The sequence below is a fragment of the Hemicordylus capensis genome, chromosome 4 (assembly GCF_027244095.1).
Source record: "Hemicordylus capensis ecotype Gifberg chromosome 4, rHemCap1.1.pri, whole genome shotgun sequence".
Taxonomy (NCBI): domain Eukaryota; kingdom Metazoa; phylum Chordata; class Lepidosauria; order Squamata; family Cordylidae; genus Hemicordylus; species Hemicordylus capensis.
In genome coordinates this window covers 307,377,140-307,396,336 of record NC_069660.1, presented here as the reverse complement: position 1 = coordinate 307,396,336, position 19,197 = coordinate 307,377,140, and the positions used below count along the sequence as shown (strand labels likewise).

General features: G+C 44.4%; 1 protein-coding gene and 1 non-coding gene across 2 annotated transcripts in view; one reads left to right on the top strand and one right to left on the bottom strand.

The window, feature by feature from the left end:
- Positions 1 to 19,197, top strand: part of KCNQ3 (potassium voltage-gated channel subfamily Q member 3) — a 217,361-nt gene that overhangs the window by 59,074 nt on the left and 139,090 nt on the right. The gene's annotated exons all lie outside the window — the stretch shown is intronic.
- Positions 7,851 to 7,922, bottom strand: TRNAA-GGC (transfer RNA alanine (anticodon GGC)). The gene has a single exon. It is a non-coding gene; the product is annotated as a tRNA-Ala (tRNA).

Sequence of the window (19,197 nt, the reverse complement as noted above, 5' to 3'; positions counted from 1 at the left end):
AAACATGATGCCTGAATAGGGCATTAGTACAGCATCTGTACTAAAGATCCATCTGTGCATACACTGTACACAAATTGCACGTGTGTTGAATGTGACAGGTGAGCAGGGCTTGGGTGGACCCTTGTTCAGCTCTATTAGGAACATTCTGATCTTATATTTCTGTGTCAATGTCATTAAAAATCTAACCAATAAATAAAACCAGTTGCCCTAGATGATTAAATGGCTAAAAGTATTTGGTAAACTGGAAGATGGTCCCCTGACCTGTGGGCTCCCTAGAGGCATCTGGTGGGCCACTGTGTGAAACAGGATACTGGACTAGATAGGCCTTGAGCTGGATCCAGCAGGGCTGTTCTTATGTTCCTAAGCTACCTTTGTGTTGCAGAGCACTTCTTGAATCTTAAAATCTCTCTTTTTCTTACCTTTGATCCTTTTATGGTATCCTGAGATAGACTACGGCAGAGGTTCTCAAATGTGGGTCCCCAGATGTTGTTGGACTACAACTCCCAGCCCAAGGCCATTCTGCCTGGGAATGATGGGAGTTGTAGTCCAATAACATCTGGGCACCCACATTTGAGATGCCCTGGACTGAGAGTTTATTGATCTCTCGCCAACCTTCATCCTTCATATTGGTTCTGCAAATCTCAGAACAATAAACGGCTCATGAGGTCTGGCTTGGCCGAACGGAGTCCACATCCCTTAGTACAATTATGTAACCTGCTTACGAAGCAGCATTCTGACCCATGGGACAAATGAAAGATTGTTGTTATAACTGCCGCGCTGGAATAAAAGGCAGCCGGCTGGGAAGTGAGCTGAGATGCAGTAAAGCAAAACAGCAACCCCTGTAACTCAATTACAGCAGCAGTACTGTGGCTGATGCATATTCCTTGCACTCCATCATGTTATGAAATGTTCCCCGGCTCAGCAGAATTGAGGAGGTTGTTCGAATTATCACTAACTTAAGCCACCAGCAAATGTGGATAATGCAACCAGGTGTAGCTGTTTCTGTACATTTAGATCAGGGCTGTACAACTTCAGCCCTACAGCTGTTGTTGGACTACAACTCCCATCATCTCCAGAAGCAGTGGCCAGTAGCCTGGGATGGTGGGAGTTGTAGTCCAACATCTTCAGGAGGGCTGAAGTTTACAGCCCTGGTTTAGGTGAACACATTTTATTTTTTAGCCTACTTTCTGGTAGGCTTATGAGATCACTTGGCATTCTGTGTGTGTGTCCTATCAACTTCACAGTGCCTGGAAGAATATGAACCAAATTGGGTACAGTTGTAGGGACACAGAGGGACACCTCAATGGCATAATTTGTGATGATGTCATCCACCAGAATTCAAGATGGTGGATATGTAAACATTTGAGGCACAAGTGGGCTAACTTGTGAACTGCCTATCCTATTTGAACCAAATTTGCTACATGTGTAAGGACACATAGGGAACGCTCAAGGACATAGTTTGTAATGATGTCTTCCACCCTAATTCAAGATGGCAGACATGTGAACGTTTGAGGTGCAAGTGGGAACCGATTTGGACCAAATTTGGTACAGTTGTAGGGACACCTCTAATGCATAGTTTATGATGATGTCATCCACCCCAATTTAAGATGACAGAAGCATGAATGTTTGAGGTGCATGTGGGCTAAATTGTGAACTGCCTACCTAATTTGGACCAAATTTAGCCCAGTTGTAGGGATAGTGAAAGGAAAGTAGGCAGATTCGTTCTTACTAGAAGAACTTGTTAATTACTTTGTTCCATATATGTATATACACACAAAATTTAAAACAAAAATGTATATAGCAATAGCAATAGCAATAGCACTTACATTTATATACCGCTCTATAGCTGGAGCTCTCTAAGCGGTTTACAATGATTTAGCATATTGCCCCCAACATTCTGGGTACATTCTGGGTTTTATATAAATGGTATATAAAAGTTACTTTGTTGTATTATGTAAACCGCTTTGGGAACTTTGGTTGAAAAGCATTATATATCTATATTTATCATCGTCATTGCCGTTGTATTACAGAACAAGACAACAAATGAAATAAAACTCACATGTATAATTTAAAGGCATTTTGTCTGTCCATATGAAGCAGCATCCTTTATACTTCTGTTAGCAGAAAAAGAGGTGATTTTCACCAGCCCCACTTCTCCTGCTTCCCTGTGCCCCCCAAAACCTGGGACCAAGGGTCCCCCACTCTCAGGGACACATTTTTGGGAGGAACAAGGTAATGAAGAGGACAACCTCTCTCCTTACATGAGCAGAACATCTTTCACTCTCAGAAACACTATCACTTTCCCCTATAATCCTAACCTAACCACACTTAGTCATGATGTGGCATTAGGCAGCTTTGGGCATTATATAACTTCGCCCCACTGTAGCTGTGTACAGCGGGGCAAAAGGAGAGGAAGTCCCGCCCCTGCTACTCATGGTTACAGCGCTGCTCCAAGCAGTGCAGATAATGTGGGCATGCAGCAGTATGCCTAAGGAGGAGGCACACCATTGTCTGGGGGGAAGGTGAGTTGGACCCTGCCTTCCCCCCACCCCTTCCACCCACAAGTGGGTCGTGCAAATGCTCTTATAGATGCACCCACTTTTAAACATACCCTGCTTTGAGCTGTGCAGTGCCTGACATCTATGATTGAGTGGATTTCAAAGAACTTGCCCCCCCAGCTCCTGAGGGTTCCCCAGCTCCACCCCTCCCTATTTTCTTCATGATCTCCCTCACTCGAGGGGCCACCAGGGAGAGGGGCAAACATGGGCCCCTTGTCCCGTAGCTACGCCCCTGTGTACTCCCTTCTGTGGACCCTTGCTACAGGACAGCTAGTGGCCTTCAGTACCTCCTGTGACAGTGTGTTCTGTTCGTTAACCATGTGTAGGCGTACTTCTTTATTAAATGACTGCTCTTCAGTTCCATTGGACTATCCCAAATTCTAGTATTATTAGAGAGGGAGGATAATCTCTATCAATCTCTCCACAGCGGACAAAATTTTATATACAGACAGCACCACATATGTATGCTGGCTCAAAGTGGCAGCAGCAACAGCTCTTTGGGGCACCCTATGGCTAGGCTACACAATGTGTTCAGCCGTATGGAAGTGTTCCTTTCCCTTATCTATGCATTTGATGTACGTCAGCCCGGATTCCTGCTAACAAGTTGACAGTCTCATGGTATCTCTTTTGCCCTTTGATTTTTGGCTTGTGTGTGTCTGCTGCACAGGCTGCCAAGCAGAATATTGATTCCAATGTATTGAATGTGTCGGGAATCCCCTTCTTTCTTTCTCTCTCCTAACTAAATAACAAAGCAGCAATGAAATGGCAAGAAAAACAAGCAGCATAACCCCACACATCCAGCTCATTAAAGTGTATGCTGTGTCGGTGGCATTTGGGATTCCAAATGACAAATCTCAAACTGTAGCTAGATGGAGAATTTATGAGAATACAAATGGCCAAAGCCTTTTGGAAAGATATGTCCTATTCAAGGTCAACAATGAATGTCAATAAATGTAAAAAAAAGAAAAAAAGAATGCAAGATCAATCCGGTGCATGAAAATCATTAATAACACCCATAGAAAAACAAGTCAGAGTAAAACAAAAACAAAAAACCACCAAGGGGGTAAGAATTATTCACAGAACATGGTTACATTGACAGAAGATCAATATATCATGCAAGATTTTAAAAAGAAAGAAAAACAATAAAATGTTAAAAAGGAAACAACATTCAGGTTGAGATTCATAGGTCGATATGAAGTCTTCTTCTGAATGTGTTCTTGGCCACCAGTTTCCAAAGTTTCTCCCAATTCTGGAGAATGTCCTACAAAGGAATTAGTCTAGGATAAATTATTATTGACAATAATGTATATTATTATTGATTATAAATTATTATTGACTATCAACTGCAAGAGATACCATTGATTATTCAATTCCTCTGTACATGTGGATATTAAATAGACAATACTGCGTTAGATATGGGTAGCTTATTTTTATTTTAGTCATTGATTGATTGATTAAGGCCGTTAGCGACCACATAGATAGATTCTCTCCAGGACGATCTGTCTTCAATTTGGCTTTTAAGGTCTCTCAGTAGCGCATTCATTGCTGTCTTAATCGAATCTATACTCTTGCTGCTGGTCATCCTCTTCTCTTTCCTTCAACTTTTGCCAGCATTATGGACTTCTCAAGGGAGCTGGGCTTTCGCATAATGTGTCCAAAGTATGCTAGTTTGAGCCTGGTCATTTGTGTCTTGAGTGAAAATTCTGGATTGATTTGTTCTATGATCCATGTTTGTTTGCCTGGCTGTCCATGGTATCCTCAAAAGTCTTCTCCAGCACTAAAGTTCAAAAGCATCAATGCTTTTTCTATCTTGCTTTTTCAGTCCAGCTTTTGCATCCATAGAATGTCATGAGGAAAACCATGGTCCGAACAATTCTAATCTTTGTAGGCATAGACACATCATGGCATCTAAATATCCTTTCCAAGGCCTTCATTGCAACTCTACCAAGTTCTAGTCACTGGTGTATTTCTTGACTGCTGGATCCTTTACTGTTGATGGTTGATCCTAAAAGGCAGAAGCTATCCACCACTTCAGTGTCTTCATTATCAATTCTGAGGCTGGTGTATGTACCCAATGTTATCAGTTTAGTCTTCTTTACATTTAGTCATAGTCCAATTTTTTCACTTTGCTCCTTGACTTTCATTACTAGAGCTTGCAGACCATCCGCATTCTCAGCTATCAGAGTGGTGTCATCAGCGTAGCACAGGTTATTGATGTTTCATCGTCCAACTTTAATAAAACCATGCTCATCTTCTTCCAGTCTCTCTCAGTATACAGGTGAAACTCGGAAAATTAGAATATTGTGCAAAAGTCCATTAATTTCAGTAATGCAAATTAAAAGGTGAAACTGATATATGAGACAGACGCATTACATGCAAAGCGAGATAAGTCAAGCCTTAATTTGTTATAATTGTGATGATCATGGCGTACAGCTCATGAAAACCCCCAATCCACAATCCCAGAAAATTAGAATATTACATGGAGCCAAGAAGACAAGGATTGTAAAATAGAACAATATTGGACCTCTGAAAAGTATAAGCATGCATATGTATTCAGTACTTGGTTTGGGCCCCTTTTGCAGCAATTACTGCCTCAATGTGGCGTAGCATGGATGCTATCAGCCTGTGGCACTGATGAGGTGTTATGGAAGACCAGGATGCTTCATTAGCGGCCTTCAGCAATTCTGCATTGTTTGGTCTCATGTCTCTCATCCTTCTCTTGGCAATGTCCCATAGATTCTGTACATTTCCCTTTCCACGTAGGGCTCTAATCTATGTTGGATGATCCTGAGCATTATTTTGCTAGCATGTGAAATTAAGGATATATTGTGCGATGGTTTGCACAACCTGTTAAGTCTCCTTTCTTTGGTATGGGTATGTAGACTGACCTCTTCCAATCTGTTTGCCACTGTGTCATTCTCCAAATTTGCTGGCATAGTTTGGTTAGAACCTTGACTGATTCTTCTTCTGTTGCCTCCAATATTTCTGTAGCTATTCCATCAATTACTGTAGCCTACAGACTTGGTAATGACTGGAGTGCTGATCTAACTAAATCTTCCCATACTAGAGGTTCTTGCAAGTAGGGAATATATTCTAGAGTATCTTGGATGTTGACGTCCCTGCTGTACAGATTTTCAGTATACTCCTTCCATCTCTGTTTGATCTTCTCTGAATCAGTTACTATCTGTCCTTTGGCATGGGAACATAGGAAGCTGCCATACACTGAGTCAGACCATTGTTCTATCTAGCTCAGTATTGTCTTCACTGGCAGCAGCTTATCCAAGGTTGCAGGCAGGAATCTCTCTCAGCCCTATCTTGGAGATGCCAGGGAGAGAACTTGGAACCTAGATGCTCTTCCCAGAGTGACTCCACCCCCTGAGGGGAATATCTTACATTGCTCACACATCTAGCATTCCATTCATAAGCATCCAGGGTGGACATCCCTTAACATACCAATTCGAGGTTGGAACTTCCTTCTGAGATCAGAGAGGAGAGCTGGTCTTGTGGTAGCAAGCATGACTTGTCCCCATAGCTAAGCAAGGTCTGCCCTGGTTGCATATGACTGGGAGACTTGATGTGTGAGCACTGCAAGATATTCCCCTCAGGGGATGAAGCCACTCTGGAAAGAGCAGAAGGTTCCAAGTTCCCTCCCTGGCTTCTCCAAGACAGGGCTGAGAGAGATTCCTGCCTGCAACCTTGGAGAAGCCGCTGCCAGTCTGTGAAGACAATACTGAGCTAGATAGACGTGGTCTGACTCAGTATATGGCAGTTTCCTATGTTCCTATGTTCCTATCATTTGGAAAACTTTCCTTGTTTTTCCATGTCTGTTTCCATTTTAGTAATAATTCTTACTAAAAAATCAGAAATAAACATACTTGCTGTTTTTACAGTTTTCCCTCTGAGGAGGAGCTATTTCAGTTTGAAATGCTTGTCGGAATTTTGAAATAAACTGATTTTAAGGTATTTATTTTTATAGCATCTCCCCCCACTTTTCCTTTTGATATTTAAAGGACCCATTCTGAATGAGATGTGTGTATGTGTGTGCATGTCCATCATTTCTAATAACTAATGATACATGAGTCCTACACATTTAGGACTTAAGTACAAGGAACCCAGAGTTTTAATAAGAATTCATATATTACTATCTATATAATCAGATATATGTCAGATTGGTAAAACATTGTATATTGGTTAACTATCTGTATAGCACATATCAATTTGTTGACTGGAGCCGTGCATTTATAAATCAATACATTTTTCCCATCTCCCACCAGTTTAGGAATGTAGGAACATAGGAAGCTGCCATATACTGAGTCAGACCATAGGTCTATCTAGCTCAGGAGTGTCTACCCAGACAGGCAGCAGCTTCTCCAAGGTTGCAGGCAGGAATCTCTCTCAGCCCTATCTTGGACATAACCGGGAGGGAACTTGGAACCTAGATGCTCTTCCCAGAGCAGCTCCACCCCCTGAGGGGAATATCTTACAGTGCTCACACAACAAATCTCCCATTCATATGCAATTAGGGCAGACCCTGCTTAGCTAAGGCGACAAGTCATGCTTGCTACCACAAGCTCTCCTCTCCGAAGAGGCCTCTCTGTTTGCTTTCTTAACCATCTTTAGCACTGCCTTGGTTTTGATTCTCAAAGGTAGCCAGGTGGGCAGTTCTGGAAGAAGTAGCAAAGCATATGTCTCATGTAACCTTGAAATGGCCTTCTGCATTGAGCGGGACCTCCAGCTGTTCATGGCGTGATCTTGTTCTCTGGCTGTACAGCCTTCAGAAAAGCTGAGATGAGCACATCGTGATGAATTATTCAGGGGCTGCCTTTCCAGTTCTATACGCATAGTTGAAGATGAATTAACTTTTCATGGGTGCTCGTAAATCCAGGCGTAATAGCAGGGGTATCCCTGCCGTAAGGAACTATATATAGCTCACGTCTGCAGTAATGTACACGGCATAAATAGAAGTAAACCTCAGAGTGGAGGGATTTGTGCAGCACAACATGTTTGGCAGATATAAATTAGTGTCTGTAAGAGGAAACCCACCTTCTTGGGCATTCGCTGTGTCATTCTCATTGCACTATGCAGTTGCCGTGAATAGCAGTGTCTATTCAAACCACCTCTATGGTTTCCATAGCCATCCTGACAACCGTCTCAACTCAAGAGCCTCCAATTAACTAGGGGCATAGAAACATAGGAAGCGGCCTTATACCGAGTCAGACCCTTGGTCCATCTAGCTCACTGATTCACAGCAGCCATCCAAGGTTTCAGGGAGGAATCTCTCCCAGCTCTATGTGGAGATACCAGGGGTTGAAGCTGGGACCTTCTGCATGCCAAGCAGACACTCTACCACTGAGCTACAGCCCCATCCCCACTTTCCCTGTCCATTTCCGCCTCTGAAATGATACCTTGCAACCTTTCAGCAATGAAAATGGACTGTGAATGGCCTCCTAGCCATCAATCTAGGAGGCAGTTCTGACTACAAGCATGCCACAAATGGAAAGCAGTTAACAAAATTCATTTATAATGAAACAGATTCTTCCAGATCACCAACATGGCTGAGCCAAGCCCATACCCTCCAGCATTTCACAGATGCTGGTAACAACCAATTCTCATTTCAATGATATCTGCCCCAGTCCAGCACAGACGATTGCACATTGCTGAAGACTGGATTCCATCCACTGTATGCTGTTCTCTGCATTGTTTCTTAAGGTTGTGCACCCACAACCTGAGGTTGTGCACTAGAGACACAATGCATCCACCAGGGGTGTAGGGAGCTTTGTGGGGGCTGGGGGATAAAGTCTGACTGACAGCTCCCCTCTCCCCCTGGGTGGAGCTCCCTTTCAGCAATGGGGAAATGAGATGATGAGGAAATGCAACGATACTGGGGCTGTGACAGCCTTGTTCTCTCCACTGGCCCTGCACCCTTGCATATGACATCATATGCAGGGGAGGGGCCAATGCCCACACGGGAGGGGAGCAGAGATTTCAGCCCTCCCCAGCCAACATGAAACACTGGCTGGAGGTGTTAATAGGTTAATAGGTCACCATTATAAATCTTGAGTGCAAATAAATTCTCTAGCTCAATTTACTAAAGGAAATCCTATGGAAATTTAGTAGTTCTTTAGATTGCACCCTAGGTAGTACTATTCATCAAGATAGTCTAAATATCATCACCTGTGTTTGGGCTAGAGTTTCTATTTTTAAGCATTCCCCCCAACAATCCCTCCCCCCACAACAACAAAAACCGAAACAAAACTGGAGGAGATGCCATTGTGGATCTCCTGTATCGTTACTGTTTCAGCCCACAGAGGGCAAATTTTCTTTTTATTGACAAATTTATCACTTTTTTAAAAAAATGGTTTGTAAAATCCCTTTAATTGGTGCTGCTCTGGGGAATTGCAAATGCCTTGACTGGTAATGTATATACAGGAGGGAAACTCTGAAGTCTCTCTTATTCTGTCAGCTTTTGAAGCTGTTTGTAGGTTTCTTCTGTTCTGCAAATGCAATTAATCTTTGACATCTGGCTGTAAATAAGGCTATATTTAGTGCAGTGAGAAAGACGGGGAGCTCAATTAAGGTGCAATGGCGTATCTGCTGACTTGCAGAAAAGATTCTCTTCTAGGCAGCTTTAAAGGATATAGAAAATAGTGGAGAAAGATGAGCTACGTAGCATATGCGGAGCCCCTGCTGATCAACAGGAACCCACTAGGCAGCTAAGAAAAGTTACAAATCCATTAAAGAACAGCCTCTGTATTGCATGCATTAGGGTTCTCAGAGTTGTGTCCTGTAGGGTGGGATATTGTTCATAAGAACATAAGGACAGCCCTGCTGGATCAGACCCAAGACCAGATGCCTCTGAGAAGCCCACAGGCAAGAGGTGAGGGCACACCCTCTCTCCTGCTGTTGCTCCCCTGCTACTGGTATTCAGAGGCATCTTGCCTCTGAGGCTGGAGGTGGCTCACAGCCACCAGACTAGTAGTCATAGATAGACCGATGTCCTCCATGAATCAGACCAATCCCCTTTTAAAGCCATTCAAGCTAGTCACCATCACCCCATCCCTTGGCAGAGAATCCCATAGATTAATTGTGCTCTGTGTGAAAAAGTACTTCCTTTTGTTGCTCCTAAATTCCCTGGCCTTCAGTTTCATGGGATGACCCCCGGTTCTAGTGTTTAACTTGTGAGCGAGGGAGAAAAATTTATCTCTGCCCACTCTCTCTACTCCATGCATAATTTATATACCTCTTATCATGTCTCCCCGCAATTTTCTTTTTTCTAAACTAAAAAGCCCCAGGAGTTGTAGTCTTGCCTCATAAGAAAGGTGCTCCAGGCCCTTGATTATCTTCGTTGCCCTCTTCTGCACCTTTTCCAGTTCTACAATGTCCTTCTTAAGATATGGTGACCAGAACTGAACACAGTACTCCACATGTGGACTACAACTCTCACTATTGTTGGACTATAACTCCCATTATTCTTAGCCACAATCAACAAAGGCCATGGTGACGGGGGGATGAGGGGAATTGTACCTCAACAACATCTGAGGACCCAAGAACCCCTGGCACACATCTTAATCTAAGGAAGGCTGCATCTCTCTTCTTGGAGTCCCTACCAAATTTTAATCTCAGTGTGGTAACCTGTGGTTAGCCTGTGGGTTTACCCGCAAGGAAAATGAATGTACAGTATGTATTTATTTGGTGTTCTCTTTTCTCAATTAAAAAAAACAAACATCCACAAAGTTACAAAGCAAATGGAATGAGAAAATGGTTCCCTGTTCCAAAAGGGCTCACAGTCTCAATAAAACAAATACATAAATAAATTTAATAAAGGGCTAACTAGATTAAAACAATAAAGCCCAAGCTTGAGCAACTTTACCCTCAAAGAGGTGAAGAATGTGTATAAAGTAAGCACATCTAAATCAATGTGCACCTCACAAAGTGCCCATAGCCTCCACCAGGGTTGCTTTTCACAGGGATTCCCAGATGTTGACTACAACTTCCATGATCCCCAGCCAAAGGCCATTGCAGCTGGGGATTATGGGAGTTGTAGTCAACAACATCTGGGAATCCCTGTTACAGTGAACAGTGGCCACCACCACTTCCCCATTCCTGGATGCATCACTGGAGCCATCTCACCTCTAGCATGGTAAGGTTGGTAGAGGGGAGGAGATGGATGGAAGGGGCTTCTAAGCCTCCTCTTCAGATCAACATAATGGCTTTGAATCTGGCCAGGTTGACTCAACCTGGCCCCACAAAGCACCAGTTTGAATTTGCGGGCGGGGGTGGGGTGCTTCAAGCACCGAGGTGAGCTCTGCTTTGAATCTTGCCTGCTGCTTTATACACCCCTAATAAATGGGAGCCGCTGAATTAGGTTATGTGAAATGGTGATCGGTATTCATCTCCTGCTATAATTTCATTACATCTCTCTGGGGCTAGGCCAAGTCAGTGTTTGGTTACGATACCTCTGGGGATCGTTCCCACGTGGCTCTGAAGTAATTGGAGCTAATGATTCAGTAGGTGGGAGGTCTCCTACCTGCATGAGATGCACAGCCAAGCCTCCGCTGCTTGTGTCCTCATGGCAGCAATGCGAAGCCGTGAAGCTGAGCAAACATCCGTGCGTCTCCTCTGGAAAAATTGTGCCAGCTGGGATGAGTTTCCCCCTTCTCTTGAGCGGTAACAGGCATGATGCTATCACAGCTACATTTCACAAAGAGCCAATTTATCTGCAGTGAGCCTGATATGGCTGATGTTGTGTAAACTCTGTGCAGAATGGTTGACAGCTACTGCTGATTGTAGTTGGCCAGAGTGCAAGTATCTAAGGCAGGGATTTTCAAACTGACTTCTGGGGAACCCTGGGAAGCTTCTCAGGAGCCCTTCAGTGAAAAGGTCAGTAGCGGCAGAAAGGTTTCCCTGGAAGACAGCTTCAGGGCACACTCTTAGGACCAAGCTAGAGATGATGAGGGCAGCCATCTTGGTTTATTGCAAGCTGCGTTATCTTGAGCCAGATCATTGGTCCATCTAGCCCTGTATTTGTATTATTTATTTTACTTTATTCATTGAATTTATATACTGCCTAGTATAAAAAATCTCAAGGATTTTTACAGAATTACGGAACATAAAACATAACATGCTTAAAATTCATAAAAAGATAAAATCATAATAGATAAAAACATATTAATAACACATTAACATTTTAAAAATTGAGTCTCAGTTGAAGACCTGGGAAAACAGGTATGTATTCAGGGTCTTCCTAAAAGCAAGCAGAGAAGGAGATGCTCTTATTTTAGCAGGAAGTGTGTTCCAAAGCCCTGGGGCAGCCACAGAGAAAGCCCGGTCCCGAGTTGCCACCAAACGAGCCAGTTGCAACCATAACCGGACCAATCCAGATGATTTTAATAGGTGACAGGGTTCACGACAGAGAAGGCGCTCTCTTAAATACCCTGGACCTAAGCTGTTAAGCACTTTATAGGTAATAACTAGTACTTTGTATTTCGTTCGGTAACTTATCAGCAGCAAGTGCAGTTCTTTTAGAATCGGTGTTATGTGGTCCCTTCGGATGAACCCAGAGACCAGCCTGGCTGCCGCATTCTCTACCAATTGTAGTTTCCGAACTACGTGCAAAGACAGCCCCATGTAGAGTGCATTAAAGTAGTCAAGTCTAGAAGTTACTAGCATATGTACCACCGTTTTAAGGACACTAGTCTCCAAGAATTGACATATCTGGCGTATCAGCCGAAGTTGATAAAAAACTTTGGCTGGCTTCAACCTCAACCTGGCCACAGCCTCAGCCTGAGAGACCAAGGAGTGTTTGGGATCCTGGTCTTTTAGGGGGAATGTAACCCCATCCAGGACAGGCAGATCTAAACAATCTCTCTGATTCCGACCCCTATAGACAGTACCTCCATCTTGTTTGGATTAAACTTCAGTCTGTTATCCCTCATCCAGCCCAATATTGCCTCCAAGCAGGCATTTAGGGGGGGTCATGCCATTTCCTGATGAAGTTGGTATTTTTGCCTCTGATTGGCAGTGATCTTTCCTAGCCTTTTAACCTGAGATCTAACTTCAGGCACCAGGGGATTGATCCTGGGATCCTTTGCATGCAAAGCATGTCCTCTACCACTTAACTATGGCTCTTCCCCACAAGGTCGCTCTTAGTCACACTTCTGTGGGCACATCTCCCATGCAGCCCCTGTGCATTGCAGAAGATTCCAGGGAGTGTTATATGATGCACCCTTGAAAGAAAAAGGAAACTGGCTAGGCCTTCTGAGTTTCGGCAGCATACCCTGCATGAACTGAGGGCTAAGCTAGAGGTGACAAGGGCAGCCATGTTTGTTTATTCATCTGCCTTTCCTGTTCAGCAGTTTGGGGTGGGGTACATTGCATAACAAAAGATGCGTGCGGCTGAGGGGAGCTGAGCCCTCACCTGCCTGACTTCCCCTTGCTCCATTGCTCCAGGATGTTTTATCCTACCCCAGCTCCAATAGTGGAACTTAACTAGAGAGAAAAGTGTTGAAGCACCAAAGCATTCTCTAAAATTTATCCAAATGTACTCTGAAATCCAGAAAGGCTCTCAATTTATCCTTGGGGAAGCCCTGAAATTTGGGACGAATTTCCACTGTGGATAATTTTCTCCCCATCCCTCAGCTCCCTTCACCTATTTGCCACATTTAATTCAAAAAGTAGACATGAGCCTTCTGTTTTAGATGTAAATAAGGCAGCCAGTTGAATGTACAAACATGGCTGCTCTAGTCATGTCCAATTTGGCCCTTAGTTCACTTGGTGTGCTCTGGTGAGACCCAAAGGCTGCCACTTCCCCCTGCCCCCGTCCGCATTCGGATGAAATGGAGAGTGGGCTCCCTGCAGTCAGGAAGACTGCAGAGAGGAGGGGTAACTGGCTGGGTGGGCTTCCTTCTTGCTTGAAGGACAGCCTGCACAGCCAATCACACCAAGAGAGAGGGAGGAGCTTCCTCCCTTAACTCCGCTTTGACCGAATGCAGCCTCCAGTGCTGCATTTGAATGTAACACTCCCAGACTAGAACCCCGGTTATGAGCAGCGAAACTCACTACAGACCGAGGGTTCAAACTGGAGTCTGCGGAGTGCGACCTCAGCTCGCTGGACGAACAGGACCGGAGTTACGTGCATTCGGACATAATGGTAAGGAAACCTCTGGCCCCTGCAACTCCAGTTCCGTGTTATGTGTGAATGCAGGCAAAGCCTGGTGTCATGACACTGGATCCAGGACTACCCTACTTAAGGGATAAGGAGGGCAATTCAGGGGATGAGAAAAGGTGGGAAGAACCTATGATCTGGACCCTGGGTGACCCTGTACTTCTGGAATCCCCCACATCAGTAGAGCGGAAGGAAACTGAGCCTGTACCTGTATCATGACACAAGGACACAGCCCTTCTTTTGTCTTCCAACTCAGAGGAGTCTCCTGTAAAAAAACTCTTTAATCTTTTTTCTTTTATTGTACACATACTTTTTCTTCGTGAATACTTTGTGCCCTCTGCTGCTTTGTTTATGACCTGTAGTTGGAGCAATAAATGCATTTACTTACTACTACTTCTACTACTACTACTACCAGTATTAGCAGAGCCTCTCCCCCAGCCTCAGCATTGTCAGATACAGCACTTATGAAACTGGAGATAACTTCATGGAGGAGAGGTCTATTAACAGCTATTAGTCAGAGGGCTATAGGCCACCTCCAGCCTCAAAGGCAGGATGCCTCTGAGTACCAGTTGCAGGGGAGTAACGGCAGGAGAGAGGGCATGCCCTCAGCTCCTGCCTGTGGGCTTCCAGCGGCATGCTGTGGGCCACTGTCCAGTAAATGCTGGACTAGATGGGCCTTGGGCCTGATCCAGCAGGGCTGTTCTTATGTTCTTACGAAGAGGCGGGGCCAAATTACTCTGCCTGGCAGCAGGCTTAAAAACTGGCAGTCTGCTCCCAGAAGCTGCTGGAGCAACATTCTGTTAATGTTGCCAAACCCAACTCCTGCAATCTTGCTTGGCACTAACCAGGTTTCTGACTCTTGGTCCTGGAGCTGTCCATGGTAACACTCCTAGCTCCTTAACTCAACAGGTACACTTAGCCCAGAAAAGGATACCAGATTAATTTCCTTTCTATGCAGACATGTACCCCACAATCTTCTGCAACAGACAGTGGCTTCATTGCAGATATGCCGGCCAGAAGTTTGTTTGTTTGTTTGTTTGTTTAACATAGTTGTGTCAACTTCCCAAACAGAGGATGACACAACAACAACAACAAATATTTGTATACTGCTTTTCAACAAAAGCTTCCAAAGCAGTTGACATAGATAAATAATAAATAAATAAATAAGATGGATCCCTGTCCTCAAAAAGAAACAGAAGACAGACCCCAGCAACATGCACTGGAGGAGTAATGTGCTGGGGGTAGATAGGGTCAATTTTTCTCCCCCTGCTAAATCAAGAGAATCATCACGTTAAAAAGGTGCCTCTTTGCCTAGTATAGGTTTCCTTGAAAGTAGAAATCTGGAAAACCACTGGCTTGAAGCAATCACTGCAGAAATATATTCATGGTTATCAATAAAAATGTACCTCTCCATGGGTAATACTTGTTTGCAATTTAATACTTTGCAGTGCCCACATATATTATGTCACTTCTACTGTTTTCCTGGGAAATGCTGCAAGATCTACTGGTGTTTTTATTGTTAGAAAAACCAAAGTCATTTCTAAGTTGTATCAACAAACAACATGTGGTTCTAATCTTGAGGCATTAAGAATCTGGTAAGAATGCCGAGCTAGACCCCCAAAGGGCCACACACACCATTCTGTAATGGAATATCAGCGTTGATGAATAGCAAAACGTCAAAGTCTATTTCTCAGTTGTAATGAATATATCCCAAACTGAGAGTGTTCATTCTACAGTTGCTGAGCTAGTTGGACATATAAGGAAAAGTATTACCAGTTTTATGACGTTGGATTGAATATCAGCTGAGATTTTTCCATCCAGTTCTAGGATTACTTTTCCCTAGGCCAGGCCTGCTCAATTTAGGCCCCCCCCAGCTGTTTGTGGACTACAACTCCCATAATCCTCAGCTACAGTGGCCAGTAGCCAGGGATTATGGGAACTATAGGTCAACATTGTGATCTCAAGCATGACTTGTCCCCTTTGCTAAGCAGGGTCCACCCTGGTTGCATTTGAATGGGAGACCACATGGGAGCACTGTAAGATATTCCCCTTAGGGGATGGGGCTGCTCTGGGAAGAGCATCTGAGGTTCCAAGTTCCCTCCCCGGCATCTCCGGGCTGAGAGAGATTCCTTCCTGCAACCTTGGAGAAGTCTCTGCCAGTCTGTGAAGACAGTACTGAGCTAGATAGACCAATGGTCTGACTCAGTATATGGTAGCTTCCTATGTCCCTATGGTCCTGTCTGCAGGAGGGCTGAAATTGAGCAGCCCTGCTCTAGAAAATAGAGTACATATGCTCCCTTATTGCCAAGTGACACCAATTTTTGTTATAGAATTTGATTTCCTTTGAGGCAGTTGCATAGTGTTGCAATGTGCAGTACATCTGGCTGGTAGACACAGGAACATACGAATCTGCCATATACTGAGTCAGACCATTGGTCTATCTAGCGCAGTATTGTCTTCACAGACTGGCAGCGGCTTCTCCAAGGTTGCAGGCAGGAATCTCTCTCAGCCCTATCTTGGAGATGCTGCCAGGGAGGGAACTTGGAACCTAGATCCTCCTCCCAGAGCGGCTCCATCCCATAAAGGGAAGATCTTACAGTGCTCACACTTCTAGTCTCCCATTCATATGTAACCTGGGTGGACCTTGCTTAGCTAAGGGGACAAGTCATGCTTGCTACCACAAGACCAGCTCTCCTCTACATTTCCTGTGCATTTCCTCTCCTTTACAATGACATGATGCATTGGCCCTCGGGAATGCAGACCACTACCTTCCATCCTGAGATTCAGAGGCCTCTATTCTTCCCAAGGCTTGGATATGTAAGCTGTTGGTCCTCTGAGCAGGAGTAGACTCCCTGTCGGCACGATGGGGAGAGGCTGTAGAGTTTTTGCTAAACAACCCAGCTTATGTTGAGATGAAATTCCAGGAGCCTGTGCCTTTCAGTACCATATACTAGATGTTGTGAGAGATGTGTGGCAATCCATGATGTTTGCCAAACCAAGACTGTAAAGTTATGTGTGTAGCTTTGGATAAGACCCAGGTAGGCCTGAACTGGGATATACAACAGTGCAGAGAGATGTAGATTAACCAGTAAGCTTCCCCGACACAAATCGTATTGGCTTATAAACAAGTGGAGTACATTGGCTTATTTCAGAATTGGTATGAATTTGGATTTGAACTAACTCCCCCATGAGCCCCCAAACCATTTCCCCCCATTCCAGTTACTAGGCTGCTGTTTTGGCAGTGGCGGCCAGTGAGAGGAAGAGCAGGAGGTCTTTCTCTCTCCTCCATCTGCCTTGTGGCTACGCAGCATGCTAGATGCAGGTAACTCTGGGAAATGTAGTTTCCTCAAGAGCCTCTGTTCTGGAGGGTAGATATTTGGGGGCTGACTAGGTGGTGGGGGCAGATAAAATCAAAGCCAAGGAAGAATTTGGGAGTGATGATGCTCACTGAGGCAAGCGTTACACACCTCTGAGACTCATATTTCCAAGTCAGGAATGGAGATATGGGTCTCAGTGACATCATTAATGGTAATACAATAAAGCCCTAAGGGCCCAGGGGATGTGTGAGAGATCAACAGACATTCTACCCTATGCATAGAAGTCGGGCCAGGGAACATAGCCAAGGATTTAGGGTGAGGTGAGGTTGTGGAGAATAATCTCTTCTCCAACCAAGTCTCACCTTCCCACAACTTGACAAAGGCCTACTTTGATGAGAAGTCATAGTGTTCTTTTCTTGTGAGTGTATGTGTGTTTTAATTTCACCGAAGATTTTTATTAAAAATATCAACGTTGCTACTGTAATGGAATGTGATTGGGTTTAGGAAAACACATGAGAATCTGTATCAAGTTCTATCTTAAAACATTTTAATTCAATTTTTAGTATTAAATCTGACAAGATGAATCCAAGCACGTACCTATTGAATATGTATCCCAGGAAGATGGATTGAGAAAGTTCAGACTAATGCATCATGGAGTGACAGTTCTCCCTTCCAAGCCCTTCCCAATATCTAGGTCATGGATGAAGGGGCAAATTACCTTTGATGAAGTGCGCACATAGAATAATATTTCACTGCTATGTACCCGTGCTTTATATAGTTGTGAGTCATGCTGTTGTGTGGAGCAAAGAAGAGATGAGGCTTTGTATGGCCTAGGCCTTGAAGGGGAATGATGGTCTCTAATGGATAATGTGGCTGCTCTTTGTCTAAATCCACTTAGGAGTGTACATGAATCATCACAGTGACCTATAGTGTTGCAGGAAATGTGCAGCCCCATCATCTTGGGATGGATCCTAATAATCTTGGGAAGAAAAAGCATTCTGGGAAGATGGATTGCAAAAGTTAAAAGTAATGCATCATGCTTCCTTTCCCAAGTCTTTCCTGACATCTAGGTCATGGACAAATTATCTTTGGCGTAGTGTGCACAAGGAATATTATTAAACTGCAGTGCAAGAATGCTTTATATTGTTGCAACTCATGCCATTTTGTGGAGCAAAATTGAGAGGTGAGATTCTTCATAGGCTTTGCACAACCTGTTAACTGATAGGGGATAATAATCTCTGATGGACATTCCTCCTCCTCCTCTTTCTCCTCTTCCTCCTCCTCCTCCTCCACCTGTAAAGCAACAAAGGAATGTACATGAGTCACACCATCCTGTAGTTTGGGAAGAGAAATGCCTCCCAATCCTATGCTTATTTCCTTGGAAGTAAGTTCCACTATGTTCAGTGTGCCCCCAACTGCATATAGCACAGCCTTAAAATTAGTTTCCCCAGCCAGAGTGTGGAGATGGTTGCATGGACAGAGATGCAAAGTAAGAGGGTTTTTTGTGTTTGCTTTTGTTTTGCTTAGGGTGGTGGATTAGGATTGGGGATATTGGTCTGATGTTGCTTTGGGTCCAGCATTGTTCTGCGGTCTCTGTATCTGCAGTTTCGTGTATCTGCCATGGAGTCTTAGAGACCCAGAGGCTCTTCTCACGTGCAGTGGAAACCGGGCTAAGGGAGCGTGTGAACCGGCAGGAGCTGCGTGGCTCCCAGTGGCAAACCTGCTTAATCCCCCCCCCAATGGGGTTATCGGAGCAATCACTCTGCTAACCCTGTTTTCCTGGCCATGTGTTGCTTACAACAAGCCTCTCAACATTGGGGGGCTCCCCAGAATGCCTCATGCTCTCACATGGGTCGTTCTGGGACTTGCGTGGTCCAGGAGGTCCCCAAACCCCACCGCCCCAACTGGCTCCGTGACAGAGCTGGTAATTGTGTGGGCGGCTGATCCAACCACTCAGGGTGGGCTTCATGCTCGTCTGCGGGGATTGCTGGCCAAGCCCACTCTCCCCACAGAACCGTATTAGGCTCTCCACACTGCTCGTGTGGAAAGCCTGCCAGTTTCATTATCCGTGGGTGTAAAAATAGGTGAAATTCACCTATCTGCCATTTTGAGTGGTCAAAAATGACTTCCAACGTTCTTTCCAGCTGCCATTTTCCAT